At 41.7% G+C, this 15,911-nt stretch overlaps 1 long non-coding RNA gene across 2 annotated transcripts in view; it reads left to right on the forward strand.

The window, feature by feature from the left end:
• The first annotated feature begins 755 nt into the window (after positions 1 to 755).
• The window catches only part of LOC138367365 (uncharacterized), a 31,039-nt gene continuing 15,883 nt past the window's right edge, over positions 756 to 15,911 (forward strand). The window contains exons 1-2 of one of the 2 annotated variants that reach the window (XR_011229332.1): positions 756 to 2,764; positions 13,177 to 13,303. This is a non-coding gene — a long non-coding RNA (uncharacterized lncRNA). Of the gene's footprint in view, positions 2,765 to 11,631; positions 11,790 to 13,176; positions 13,304 to 15,911 lie in introns of those variants that run through there. The other variant, XR_011229331.1, reaches the window with a different exon arrangement.

Raw genomic sequence — 15,911 nt, forward strand, 5'->3', positions numbered from 1 at the left:
AAAAAAGAGCACTCTGAATGTTGCAGAAAAGCACTTTTTTAACTCACAAAAATGCACAAAAGTGAATGAGTGAGAAGAAATGCACTCAAAATCTAAGGGGAGGGACACACTTCAATTTTACTGAAAATCCCTCTCCCCAGTAGACACAATATACAAGAGCGGTGTTGGTTGAATTAACGTTTATCGACGTTAATTTAACGTTGAATCAATGTTGATGTTGATCCTGCGTTGAACTGGGGTTACTAGGGGGGGTATGGTGCCCACAAACTGGGGGTAACAGCTGATGAACGAACATTGCACGTCCTAGGGGGCAACCCGTCTTCAGCCACCGCTCGTCCAAGCCGAGGCTAACCACCAATTAGGGGGTCAAGACATGCCCGAGTAACGGAATCAACGTCGTTTGCCCTACATGTTCCCAACGGGAAAATGCGTTCATTCATTTTACCTTACTGTGCTCTCAAAATCAGTACTTTTCATATAAAGATTAATAGTATTATATATTAGAATTTGATGTATAATTCGGCGTACATTTGGGTAGGTTAGTTGTTTAGGTTTTGTTGGTAATGTTTTATATTTGAACCCGTCCTTAGATCATGTTTATTCCATCCAGCGGCAGACCCCAAAGACGTATTCATCAATTATAACATGCTATTCATTCAATACTGGATGCAGGCGATGAGTCACAATAACGTGGCTAAAGTATGTTGACCAGACCACACACTAGAAGGTGAAGGGACGACGACGTTTCGGTCCGTCCTGGACCATTCTCAAGTCGATTCGAATTGAGAATGGTCTAGGACGGACCGAAACGTCGTCGTCCCTTTACCTTCTAGTGTGTGGTCTGGTCATCATTCAATACTCGAATTTTCTCAAATATAAATTACAATTATTACATATTAGCATTGTTTACATATTCTGGCCTAGGTTGGGTTAGGTGTTTAAGTCCTTTTGGCAAAATTATTTGCATTTGTAGCGTGTGGGTGAAGCATTTACTGAGTTATGGTTAGAACATAAGTCATCAGCGAAGCACTGTTCGAACGTCAATAGTAATGAGTCGTATGCAAAATGTTTTTATTCATAAACAGAGAGTTTGACAGCTGCAGGGAACGAACACTGGCCTCTGTTGATGAGAACGGGCTGATATATATTTACAATATGTGAGTGAAGCATTTACAGTAATGTAGTTCGAACAGAGGACGTCAGTAAAGCGCTGTTCGAGAACTGATCGAACGTTGTAAGTTGTGAGTCGTGTGTAAAGTGATTTTCATATATAAACAGGAGGAGGGGTCGTGACGGCTGGATTATCGAGCCATTGTTGAGGACGGGCTGCCCGAGGAATGCACTTCAACCATGACGACTGCAATACACTCTACACATACTGGAAACTAATAGAAAAATTGTGAAGCGCGTTTGAGTGTCTCGTGAATCCGAATTCTGATCATGGAAATACGTCGTTGGAGTCTCATTCATTGTCGCTGGCAAGGGGGGGAACAAACTATAAATTGGACGGAAGCGCTCTCTGGCTACAGAACCAGCGTGAATAGTCAAATAAATAACACTCAGTCTTAAAAATGCAATAACGTACTTTAAAGATAAAAACATTTAGATTTCGAGAGAACTTGCCGGTACTAAAGTTGCAGATTCGAGGTGCTATAGAAATCTTCAATTTAAATATACACAAGCGGGTTTTCAATTCGTATAGTGCGCCTAAAAATAAGAAGTGAGCACTCTAACAAAAATGAAAGGAGCTTAAAATTAATGAAAACTTAATTTTATTGTGATTAAAAGCATTCGGTCATGGGAGGAAAGCACTTCTACAACCCTGGAAGTGCACTTTTTTAATATAAAACGTAAATGCACTTAAGTAAATGTATATCTATTTTTAAATCTATAGTTAATTGCAACTCTTTGTACAACCTGTAGAAAGCGCACTTCAGTACCAGTATCCAGGTAATAGAGCCTAGACAAAGAACTCCACAGAGTAGCAAGAGTCTTGAGAACTCCTTTAGAATCCACGGCCGGAATTCATGAAGCATTTACGCAACCACTTACGAAACCTGTGCATCTTTCCTTAATCATGGCGGGTTTGTTTACATTGATTAGTTTACGAGTTCCGAAACTTCACAACCTAAGGTTATTATTGTTATAAACAACCTCGCAGTGATTCGGAGCTCATAAACTGTTTAATAAATGGAAACAAAGCCGCCATGATAGAAGAAAGATGTATAGGTTTCGTCAATGCGTGATGATTCCTGGTCCGTGATATTACATCATAGATGGCGCTCATATATTAATCGGATGAGAGAGAGCAGTCTTAAACTAGGAGAGGAAAACACTTGTGGTAATGGATAAAGAATAAAAACTCGATAGGAAAATAGCAATAATGTACGATAGTCAAGATGCGTTGCATAGAAATCAGGACAAGAGTTCTTAGAAAACATAGCTGATAAAGAACTTGGTAAAAACCGAACCGCTTGTATCTAAAAAAAAGTTACGAGTGATTAGCTACAAGAATCGTGGAGAATGTAGGCCAAGCTGAAGAGAGAGAGAGAGAGATCAGGGGAACACCATCCCTTGATGCCGGAGTCAGTCACCTGTTTACCAGGATATTTCACTACATTATCCCGGCGAAATGACTTATCAATTCACTTTCGTTCCCCCGTTTTTCTTCCTCCATTCCTGGCCCGACAGTGTAATCAGGTGTGGCCGCCCGTGTTGGGCTCAGTCCTGCCTCGGGCCTCCTGCTGGACGGTCGATCGCTCAGGTATCTCTCTCACTTTGTTACGCTGAACTTTGTAATTTTTATGTTCTTTTTCCCTTGCAAATCAATCCAAATTATTGGATTTTTTTCATTCCTTAGATTCATGACAAAAATGTACAAATTACAAAGATTTGTTGACTTTTTTGTATAATGTTTAAGACAATAACTTTTAGTTTTTCATATTTTGTTGAGAAAGACATTATTATTTTTTATAGTTACCTGGAAACGTTCATAATTACAAATTTAAAATATTCAAGATTCTGGCCGGCTCCCTACTAATATATATATATATATATATATATATATATATATATATATATATATATATATATATATATATATATATATATATATATAGGAGGTACTGCACCCACACGTATCTCTGGTCAATACACTAATCATTAGGATGCGGGGATAATTCTGGGACCCACCTCCCAACGCAGAATTTTTAAGAAAATATAAAAGAACATGTATACAAAATTTTTAAACTCTATAAAATTGTAAGAAATTCTGGTTGCGGTAGTTTGGCTGTGGTGCGCTTTCTACCTTGATCAAAATATATAACATAATAAAACATTGTGCAAATTCTGGAGATTGTAGAAAACTGACAACAAATATATTTGCCACATTTTGGGTGTAAAGCGCTGAAATTAAGGAGTTGCTCCCTTTTAATCCCATTAAGAATCAATATATAATAATTCTAAACAATATATATATGAATACTAAACCAAAATGTACGAATTTCGTGTTGCAATGATTTCTGTGTAGAACAATGACAAATGCAAATTTACTACTATTAGCATCCCATTGGGGAAAAAAAGGGTTCCGAAATATACAAAGTGCATTATTATCAGCATGGTAAGGGTTAATATATTTTTATTATCAATAAAGTCTTGGAGCACTTAGATACAACTCAACACAATGCTAAAATGTATCTAAGAATGGTGATCCTTAGACATGATTTATTATTGTTGTAACACTATACATGGGGGTGACGTTAATTTAATTAATGTCGAATCAATATTATCAACATTGAATTAATATACTCTTGAATACTGGGTCCACTGGGAGCTTGACACACTAATTGCATCTACATTTGTAAACTTTGGAATAAAAGCGTATAAACTGAATGCTATTTAGTGCGAATAATATCTTTATAAAAGCTCAGGAACTGTACGCTTTCCCATGACGAATGAATATCGGTCTCGCTAGAGCAGGTAAGCTGGAGTAAGGTTCGTGTACTAATATATAGTGGCAGCAAACAAATTGGACGCTTGCCTCATCGTTAAAACAGCTTGTTAAATGTTACAACCCTTAGATACCCCTTGAACCTGTTTAAAAATAATATTGGCAATAATGAATAATAAAAATAATAATAAAATTAAAAGAAAAATAATATTGTGGAAAAAATCATAAATAAAGTCAGAAGGAAAAACGAACATGAAGACCCTCAGTCGTGATGTGTTTAAAAAATAAATAAAAGGACATTTATGTGTTCCAAAAAGAGTGATAATGTGTGTTTCATTAGGTTAATGACGGCAAGAGTTCCGTAAGACTGGTCATTGGCGTATGCTTGTCCTACCAACATTTGATGAGTTTCAGGCACTTTACCGCAAACTGCAAGAAATTTCCATCACTACAGCAGTTAATACCCAAGGTTGCGAGGCCATTTTTTCAGGCGAGGAATTATTACAAATTAAAATTCAGGTTCTGGGGATTTGCTCAGATTTTCCCGCATGTTATAGGGATTTTCCCCCCATACTGTACTCGGGTTGTGGTTTCTTTCCCCGAATATGAGCACGTCGTATAGAATTTTTCGTGATTTACTGCAGATTTTGAGGGTTTTTACGATGGAAGACGCCTTTGGACGCAGTAAATACGACATAGAATTATTTCGTAGCAGTTAAGGTAATGCTAGCTTGTTGATTATGCCTCTTATCCCCTAAAAAATTATTAAACTAAATTTAGATAATATATATATATTAGATGATAATTATAAATTCTCTAAAAAGTTAATGTTATATAAAGTCTAAACGACAAAACGAGTTTCTGAACTGCCTTTTATAAGCCTAAAGTTGAGTCTCTTGCCATGCAGGTTAGCTTAGTTTACATAATGACATTTCTCTTACTGCCCGGGAGAATAAACGCCTGTTCAGGGACATAACTGATGCAGTGTCAATAAAAATGTGCCATAAATAATGATAATTTACCATTATCTACAATATTTCAATGTCTTACCATACAAGTTGAAACTTGACAGCTTTAAATTTTAGGACTGTGGTACCTCATATGATTCGCATCCTGTGACGTCATGAATATAAATAAACTGCGACTGAACTGACCAATAAGAGCGCCCCGTTTCATTTAGTCACATTTACGCGGGAAATCTCGTTTACCTTCGTGACGTCACAGTGAAGGCTATGCATGATGGCGGAATAACCGACAATACTGCCTAGAGATTTTATATATAAACTTAGTCTCAAAACAAAGCTAAAAGCGTCAATAAACCCCCTCGATAAAGATATCTTTGTGTCGCAGACGAAGGAGAAGACCGACCAAGAAACAGTGTGATACCAAAAGTATTGTACGCCATATTGAGAAAACACAAAAAGACACTCGCTTGGCTGTTTTACGCTGTAGCACCTTTAGATAGACGTGTAATTAAGATGGTTTTTTAATTATATGTGAGTACATGAGTGAAAAAAAAGAAGAGTTGCATTCCTGAAGCTTATCAAAATATTCAGTTCTTCAAAGTTTATATAGTTAACTATAGTCGCTGCCTTGAATGACGTCTCCGGACAGCATTTGATACTGTAAATTGTTGTAAAAATAAGAGTAACCCTCATACTCCCCAAACCACTAATTTTAAGGCTATAGTTGACACGATAATGGTTTCCCCGCTGTGTACATATCGTCATAGTCATAATGGAATTTTCTATGCCTGTCGCTTCGTGATTTTTTTTTTTGTCAAACATGAATTTTCTGCCTGATGTGGATTTCAGGCGCCTTTTTTAACACGCATGTCGCCCAAGGCACCCCAAGCATAACAGCGACATGACCTAAATTATACATATCACCCAAGGCATCCCAAGCAAAACAATGACATGATCTACATTATACATATCGCCGAGAGCACCCCCATACATAATGATAGTGATATAAGTTGCATATCACAATCTTTGGAAACCATAGAGCACACGCTAACTATACGCATTAAGGAATGACGGCACCTTTACTAGAGCGTAGGTTATGTGTTATTTTCCTAGGGTAAAGCTGCTTGTTGAGAGAGCTTTACCATGGCACTAACGACCATTGGCACCATTAATTTCCAGAATCAAAACCACAAACTAATCCTTGGGAAGATTTGCACTAAATCTCGTCAATCTTTATCCTTCAACACCCCCAAAGTTGTTCTGTTCCCAGTGAAAAAAAAAAAAAAAATATATATATATATATATATATATATATATATATATATATATATATATATATATATATATATAATATAATATGAAATCAATGATCACATTCCGAATTTATTTGGATCATTGAAGACTCGAACTCGGACCTTGAAAATACCCGATCGTCACTCTGGCCAATAAATAGTTCGAATATCAGATGATCTAAGTGAATTAAATGTGATTTCCCCTGATATAATATATATTATTTATTGAACTGCGTATTTGACTCTTGATAGGACAAGTGAGTACTGTGAGGTTAGATCCCACAGAAGGGGGTGCTGACCAGGATTCATTAAACATTTACGTGTCCATTTACGAAACCTGTACATCTTTCTTCGATCACAGGTGCTTAGTTTGGAGTTATTAAACTGTTTATGGGGGGTTTCGATTCCCTGCAACTGAAGGTTATTATTGTTATAAATAAGTTCGTAGTGCTTCGAGATCCAAAAACATTTCACTAATTGTAAATAAAATCATGATTGAAGAAAGATGTAGATGTTTCGTAATTGGACACTTAAATGCTCGATAAATCCTTTTCCAGGACTCTACTAAGGGTCTCTCAGACATCAAGGTCTCGGACCGTTGAAACACATCTCTCCTGTTGCACCTGTTGGCGTGTTTATCCTGTTGTGACAGTCATGGGTGATTAACCACCTCTCCCTTGTACCGTTTGTCTGTTAACAGTGTTACTTGTCAATAATCAATATTTATAAACAACATAATCAATGCACATGAATCAACAAGTCAATATTTTTTTATTTAACTTTCGAGCATTGCAATTGAAAATTCCACCTTCATATGTTAATAAACTTTATATATGTTACCCTTCTTTTCACACTCAGGTTAAATGCACGAAAGTTAAATTGAAAAATAAGCACTAAAAATTAACTGCAAAGCAAAGTAATAAACATATCTAATGCATTTTTAGCCTTAAACATCAGAATTTTTTTTTTGTTTTTGTTTTTGTAAGGAAAGCCTAGTGTTGCTTTCCTGTGGGTGGTGTTTGTGTATTTGTATTTCTGTTGCGCTTGTCTGTGGCTCCCGCCAACTGTGAGACATCTCCCGAGGATGTTCTGCCCATATAATGTTTGAGCAGCTGACCTAGCCCCACAGGCAACCTATCCTGAGGTACCCTCCAAGCTACTTCCCATTAGCCTAACCCACTTGAAGCTAACTAAACCTTATGTAACCTAACAACCGAACGTCTTCTGAGCCTAATCTAGGGTTCTTTAACTTATCCCAACAACTTAACCTAACCAGACATACTTTAACCTAACCTACTCTGACCTAGCATACTCTAACCAAACGTATCCTAACCCAACGTGCTCTAACCTAACCCTGTTTTACCTTGCGTATTCCTGCCTAACCTACCGAGGATCATCCTATCCTCAATGGAACCCAAAACATAGTCTGGTCGAGTCATCCTAGGCTGGTGTAAGCACGGTACAGAGGCGTGCCACATGTGTATGTTTCTGCAATAATGGAATCCAATACAGGGTTAACCAAGTGACTTTTTTCCGTTTCTCGTAATCATCGTCAAGCTCCGGAGATAGCAGAGGATCCCACTTGTTGTTTAGACTCCAGCGTGTGCGTGTGTGCGTGTGCGTGTGTGTGTGTGTGTGTGTGTGTGTGTGTGTGTGTGTGTGTGTGTGTGTGTGTGTGTGTGTGTGTGTGTGTGTGTGTGTGTGTGTGCGTGTGGTTAATGAAGCTAAGCTCAGATGTAAATGAATAATTTTACCCTTTTCCACCTTCCCACCCATCCCTACCTTCCAGATAAGTATACAATTATTCGCTATATATTCATACAGTCTACAGAGGGCAAATCAAGGGGGTGTGTAAGATCTGATTTACCACGTCGTGTCCGGTTGCGCTGGCTGGTTGAGAATGGGAACTTTAGCCTCTGACCCGCATTCTATACAAGTCAACCCAAAGCGAAGTAAAATAAGGGACTTATCAACAAACATTTAGTGCCATGTGTTAGTGCATGTGATCCATTCTCAAGTCTAATATGCTCAAACTGCGGCCGTCTCCATAGGCGAATGTGTAAATGTTTTAGCATTCTCAAATAAACAAAAAAAATGTTTTCTCAAAGGTTAATTACCATTATTTGTAAAGTTATGGGACTGTTTTGACATAGACATAATAATGTCGGATTAAAAAAACACACTTTTGTAGTTTATGGAAATAATTTCAACACACTAAGTCAATATTTTATGCAATAATGTACACAGTTACAAGTTTTCCCCAGTGTTTATTAATGGAAAAACATTGAACATGAGGACTAGTTGTTACAAGATTCATTCACGTCTAACATAAAATATGTGAGATCGTAGTCCCGTTCTCTCGAGCATTCCCAACGTCACTAAACTGTTGTACTAAATTGCCCAAACCTAACCTACCCGAGGACTCACGAAGAGAAAACGGGATATTTTTAGTGCATCAGTTTTTGGCCTTTGGAAAACTTTGTCAAAATGCCATGTACTATTCAGGGGAAACGGGTTGTTTCAAATGTAGGTTAGAAATGAATATGAAAGAGTTTGGTGAATATAAATAGAGGTTGCTTCGTATGGCCCAATAGGAGCTGCCTCGTATGGACCAATAGGAGCTGCCTCGTATGGACCAATAGGAGTTGCCTCGTATGGACCAATAGGAGCTGCCTCGTATGGACCAATAGGAGCTGCCTCGTATGGCCCAATAGGAGCTGCCTCGTATGGACCAATAGGAGCTGCCTCGTATGGCCCAATAGGAGCTGCTTCGTATGGCCCAATAGGAGCTGCTTCGTATGGCCCAATAGGAGCTGCCTCGTATGGACCAATAGGAGTTGCCTCGTATGGACCAATAGGAGCTGCCTCGTATGGACCAATAGGAGCTGCCTCGTATGGACCAATAGGAGTTGCCTCGTATGGACCAATAGGAGTTGCCTCGTATGGCCCAATAGGAGCTGCTTCGTATGGCCCAATAGGAGCTGCCTCGTATGGCCCAATAGGAGTTGCCTCGTATGGCCCAATAGGAGCTGCCTCGTATGGACCAATAGGAGCTGCCTCGTATGGACCAATAGGAGCTGCCTCGTATGGACCAATAGGAGCTGCCTCGTATGGACCAATAGGAGCTGCCTCGTATGGACCAATAGGAGTTGCCTCGTATGGACCAATAGGAGTTGCCTCGTATGGCCCAATAGGAGCTGCTTCGTATGGCCCAATAGGAGCTGCCTCGTATGGCCCAATAGGAGCTGCCTCGTATGGACCAATAGGAGCTGCCTCGTATGGCCCAATAGGAGCTGCCTCGTATGGACCAATAGGAGCTGCCTCGTATGGCCCAATAGGAGCTGCCTCTTAAGCGCCAATAGTCCAGTTTCCTGTATTCTTATGTTCTTATACAATTTAACCACATGAATTAGCCCGTCTTCCTAAGGTTTCCCAACGTCAAGAAAGTGTCGTACTAAAGTGCCCTTATCCTAACCTACTAGAGGACCCAAAACAGAAATCGAGACAGGATGTCAATTTCGCGAGCCGCTGCCATTTTCTAGTACGACGATTTTTGGTCTTAGAGTATGCGTTAATATACAACACTCTATTCGGAGGACGGATTGCATGAATAAGATCAAATCGAAATATAAACATATATGACTTTAAGTAGGCCTATCTAGGCACAAAACCACTAATATTTCACAACAGCAATTTGTATTTAATAATTTAATAAAATAACGTTTGGCCTTGAACAAATCACACATCAGAAAATAAAGGAACGACGACGTTTCTATTACACCATAAATGATAATGGTCAGTCATAATACAAAATAAAGTTTAGTATTGATAACCAAACCACATATCAGAAAATGAAGAAACGAAAATGTTTCGGTCTATCACACGACTTGATAATGGTAGGGATCGAAACGTCGTCGTTTTTTTTCATTTTCTGATGTGTGGTTCAGTCATCGGATCTTCAGTCACGTTATTGTGACTTCATCGTCTGTACGTTTTGTATTGTACCAAACGGAAAGGAATTGCGTGTGCGTCTTCGAGGAGGTGGCAGCAGGAGCCTAGCACCCATCCTCAGGCTGCGCTTGTCCAAGCCTAGTCGAGCTTGGAGACGGCCGTTGGACGACTTGGTGAATCAGATCTGCAGTTTGTTTCGTTTTTACCTCTGTCGGCTTTCTCCATCTTGTCGATTCATTTCACTTGCAGATAGAGATAGAAAGTATATTTTCCTTATGTTGTAAACGCTATTTTTCTGAGTATGTAGCTTGTTAGTTCGTGTTCTTTCGTCCCTCAGTAAGACTTGTAGATGGTTGAGCTCAATGAGACGAGTAAAAGTATATGTTAAGCTCAGGAGAACGCCTTCCCGCCTGCAGCTCCCGAGTCCACTCCTGTACTCGTAATTATTTTTTGTTTAATTTCTAATGGCACAAGTGTCGACGATTTTTAGACTTCTTTATGTCTCTCTCTCTCTCTCTCTCTCTCTCTCTCTCTCTCTCTCTCTCTCTCTCTCTCTCTCTCTCTCTCTCTCTCTCTCTCTCTCTCTCTCTCTCTCTCTCTCTCTCTCTCTCTCTCTCTAACATAATTTCAGTATATAAAAATATAAAATAATAAAAAAATATTTTTCGGAATAAACAAATAGATCGAAAGAATTATCATGACTTATGCGGCAAGGCGGGTTTGCGAACTCCATGAAGCTAACTACTACGACCCCACATCCCCAAACATCTCCCCCACACCCCCCCATTCCCCCCACACGACCCTCCCCTCGACACGACCCTCCTCCCCACCAACACGACCCCCCCCCCAACACACCACCACCCTCACACCATTCGCTTCCGCTCGTAGCTCCACACTTCCCCAGTAGCTGTGAGTGGTTGCTGGCTTGTTGAGCGTTGGTAGACAACGTCACCTGGAATCTTTTACGTTACTTCTCTGTGGGAAACGCTTCAGTGCTGCTGTGTTAATGAACCGCACTGTTCATGAACAGGCAATCAGAATATTTTTGTAATGTAAGCGTGTATATTATCAATAAATAAAATCGTGTGAATTTTGTAGAGCTGTGTTTCTTTTACCTTCAAGTGGGTTCCAATGGGTGTTTTTGTGGCTTTTTCTGTCTATACTTCTGCCCCCTCACAGTTCTATATAATTTATTATATATATATATTTATCTGAAGTATAACGGCAGACAATACCGTAAACATTCTTAAGCTGGTTCAATGATTTATTTAAATCGGTTAAATAAATTTTTAACAAGCACATTGGGTTCACATTTTACATACAGGCGATGATATGCAAGATGCCGAGCGTGACTTTAATTCTGTATTACTGAGAACAGAAATGATGTTTTAAATTGTTGAGCAGCTGTGGTCTTGATCCAAGATAGAGTTTTAAGGCTATTTTGCTCCATAATAGGAGTGTTTTGTCAACAGTTCCAGTGGGTTATGCAGTACATATGAGAAGAAAATTATGACAACATGAAGCAACTTTAGAGATTGTTAAACGATGACCGACATGAGCGAGAGCTGCATGGAGACTGGCAGGGTGCTGCTCTTGTGATGGGTCGGCAGGCTGCGCGCATCACCTTCAGCTGTGAGTCTTTGTGTAGTGGGAAGGTTGTGTGAGAGATTCCCGCCATGTTATGAGACACTGGTCACTCCCTCTACCACTGGCCACTCCCTCTACCATTGGCCACTCCCTCTACCATTGGCCACTCCCTCTACCATTGGCCACTCCCTCTACCACTGGCCACTCCCTCTACCACTGGCCACTCCCTCTACCACTGGCCACTCCCTCTACCACTGGCCACTCCCTCTACCACTGGCCACTCCCTCTACCACTGGCCACTCCCTCTACCACTGTCCACTCCCTCTACCACTGGCCACTCCCTCTACCACTGGCCACTCCCTCTACCATTGGCCACTCCCTCTACCATTGGCCACTCCGTCTACCACTGGCCACTCCCTCTACCATTGGCCACTCCCTCTACCATTGGCCACTTCCTCTACCACTGGCCACTTCCTCTACCACTGGCCACTTCCTCTACCACTGGCCACTCCCTCTACCATTGTCCACTCCCTCTACCACTGGCCACTCCCTCTACCAAGGCCACTCCCTCTACCACTGGCCACTCCCTCTACCATTGGCTACTCCCTCTACCACTGGCCACTCCCTCTACCACTGGCCACTCCCTCTACCACTGGCCACTCCCTCTACCACTGGCCTCTCCCTCTACCACTGGCCACTCCCTCTACCATTGACACCTGGGTGAAAAACGTGCACCATCCACCACTTGTCGAATCGAGCAAGATTTTGTTACCACCATTACACGTAATACAATAGCTAATCATTTGTAATTAATATATATATGTATTCAGCACGTTAAAAATGCCTGATAAACGGCTCATTTTTATTAATATCTGAAGCAGACAGCTTTTTAAAAAAAAATTTGACCCATGTGTTCTGCTATAAATATAAAAGTAATCTCAATCTAATGTTCATAAATGATCAACACACCTATGATGATAAGCGGAAATTCAATCACTGTCAGAAATAAATAAGACAAAAGCCTCACCATAGTTCGTTACCCAAGGGCACAGACGTGTGTGTCTACCTCAACATTGGCTTCGTTAACGCTTGTATTCACGTATTGGCTTTGTTAGCGGCGCACATCTTGACTTCCCGTGTCCGGTGCAACAAGGGCATCATTATTTTTTATCATAAGAGACACTGAGGCCCCGGGGCGGACGGTAGGAGAGGGAATGGAAGAGAGGGAGAGAGAGAGAGAGAGAGAACATGGGAGTGTGTTAGAAACATTTGTATATAGATTGAGAGAGAGAACACCCCTGGGAGGAACAGATATGTACAGATAAACAGAGAGAGAGAAAACGTGATAAAACAGATTATAGAAAAACAATTGTGTGTATCCAGAGATTAAATACTGTGAACACTTAATTACAGTCTCCGACGTTTGCTTCAGAGCCTACTCGGACAAGAGAAGGATGGACCCGTCCTCTGCTTCCCTCCCTAAGGAAGAAGAGACAAAGAACTACCGTCGTCGACAGAGACAGAGAGATGGACAGTGACAGAATCGGAAGGCAGGATAGGTAAGCAGCGAGGGTGGTAGAGAGAGAGAGAGAGAGAGAGAGAGAGAGAGAGGGGAAGGTCGAGGCCTCGCTGGCGTGAGGGGCAAACTGATCGCACTCTTTGTACAAGATGGGGAAGGTGTGAGGTGAACCGGGGTCAGACAGAGGCGACAGAGCGAAGGTTGGTAGAGGAGGAATAAGGTAGACGAGGAAGACAGAGGAAGAAGAAGAGGTGGTGGTGGTGGACAGATAAAGGCGGAGATGAGAAAATATAGGACTGGGGAGATAAGTGTGCAAGAAATAGATAATGGGATATAGGAAAGAGAGAGGGGCTAGCAAGGGGATATAATGGAAGGGGGAGAGAGAGATGACAGGGAAGGTTAGAGAAGGGACAGACAACTGGAGTGGACAGGAGGACACTTCCGCGAGATTAAAAGCTTACAAACATCAATTAATCAAGCTACAATACCTACAATAAAGCACTTCAGTTTAACCATCTGCCATTTAACTAAACTTCAGCAATATGTAAACTCATGTGAGCAATCATTCGTGACCAAACAGCACAACATCTACAGGGTTTCCGTAGAGAAAATGTGTGTGTAGCCTAAACAGGTTTAAAGTGTGGGTTTCTGATCAATATTATTCGCCAATCTCCTTGATTTCTTTATCACATTATAAATGTGTAGTGAAAGAAAAGCAGTATATGTGCTGTACCCAGAAGTTCAATGCTGTACCCAGACGCTCAATGCTGTACCCAGAAGTTCAATGCTGTACCCAGAGGTTCAATGCTGTACCCAGAAATTCAATGCTGTACCCAGAGGTTCAAAGCTGTACCCAGAAGTTCAAAGCTGTACCCAGAAGCTCAAGATTGTACCCAGACCTTCAAGGGTGTACCCAGACCTTCAAGGGTGTACCCAGACCTTCAAGGGTGTACCCAGACCTTCAAGGGTGTACCCAGACCTTCAAGGGTGTACCCAGACCTTCAAGGGTGTACCCAGACCTTCAAGGGTGTACCCAGACCTTCAAGGGTGTACCCAGACCTTCAAGGGTGTACCCAGACCTTCAAGGCTGTACCCAGACCTTCAAAGGTGTATCCAGACCTTGAAGGGTGTACCCAGACCTTCAAGGGTGTACCCAGACCTTGAAGGGCGTACCCAGACCTTCAAGGGTGTACCCAGACCTTGAAGGGTGTACCCAGACCTTCAAGGGTATACCCAGACCTTCAAGGCTGTACCCAGACCTTCAAGGCTGTACCCAGACCTTCAAAGGTGTATCCAGACCTTGAAGGGTGTACCCAGACCTTCAAGGGTGTACCCAGACCTTGAAGGGTGTACCCAGACCTTGAAGGGTGTACCCAGACCTTGAAGGGTGTACCCAGACCTTCAAGGGTATACCCAGACCTTCAAGGGTATACCCAGACCTTCAAGGCTGTACCCAGACCTTCAAAGGTGTATCCAGACCTTGAAGGGTGTACCCAGACCTTCAAGGGTGTACCCAGACCTTCAAGGGTATACCCAGACCTTCAAGGCTGTACCCAGACCTTCAAGGCTGTACCCAGACCTTCAAGGCTGTACCCAGACCTTCAAGGCTGTACCCAGACCTTCAAGGGTATACCCAGACCTTCAAGGCTGTACCCAGACCTTCAAGGCTGTACCCAGACCTTCAAGGCTGTACCCAGACCTTCAAGGGTATACCCAGACCTTCAAGCCTGTACCCAGACCTTCAAGGCTGTACCCAGACCTTCAAGACAGTATCCAAAAGTTCAAAACTTTATTTTCTCTGCAATTGGTGGTCAGATTGAGTGCAAACTGCTTCGAGATTTAAGTGGTAAACCAGTAAACCAGATGATTTAAAATGTAAACAATAGGTCAGGAGTGAGACAAAGCTGTCCGTGTTATCACTAAACGAGACCAAATAATAGAGGCAGGACTCTCAGGTCTCGCCTCAAAGGTACCTCTTGGTACCTTTGAGGCGAGTTCCTTGGTACCTTTGGTATGTGTGTTTGAGGAACTGCTGATCAAAGGTATTGAGATGCTTATTAAAACCCGGGATTGTGCCGTGTTATGTGTCAGAGTTCGAGGCAGGCTCCAATGAGAGTCGAGGACCGGGCCGCGAGGACGCTAAGCCCCGAAATCATCTCGAGATAACCTCAAGAGATGTTCGGATGTAGTCCTAAAGAACAGCTCTGGTATTGACTGATTATGTATGATAATACTTCCCCTTATCACTTGGGCTGGACGGTAGAGCGACGGTCTCGCGTCATGCAGGTCGGGGTTCAATTCCCGACCGTCCATAAGTGGTTTTGCACCATTCCTTCCCCCCGTCCCATCTCAAATCCTTATCCTGTCCCCTTCCCAGTGCTGTATAGTCGTAATGGCTTGGCGCTTTCCCCTGACAACTATCTCCCTCCCCCTACCACACATCCAGTTGATTGACAGTTGAGAGGCGGGACCAAAGAGCCAAAGCTCAACCCCTGCAAGTACAAATAGGTGATTACACACAAGCCGTCGAGTGGACAGCCCTTACATATGGCATAGTCCCATGAGCCCGGGTTCGATTCCCGCCCGAGATAGAAACAAATAGGTAGAGTTTATTTCACCTGATGCCACTCTTCACCTAGTAGTAAAGA

This window comes from Procambarus clarkii, chromosome 22 (assembly GCF_040958095.1).
Source record: "Procambarus clarkii isolate CNS0578487 chromosome 22, FALCON_Pclarkii_2.0, whole genome shotgun sequence".
Lineage (NCBI taxonomy): Eukaryota > Metazoa > Arthropoda > Malacostraca > Decapoda > Cambaridae > Procambarus > Procambarus clarkii.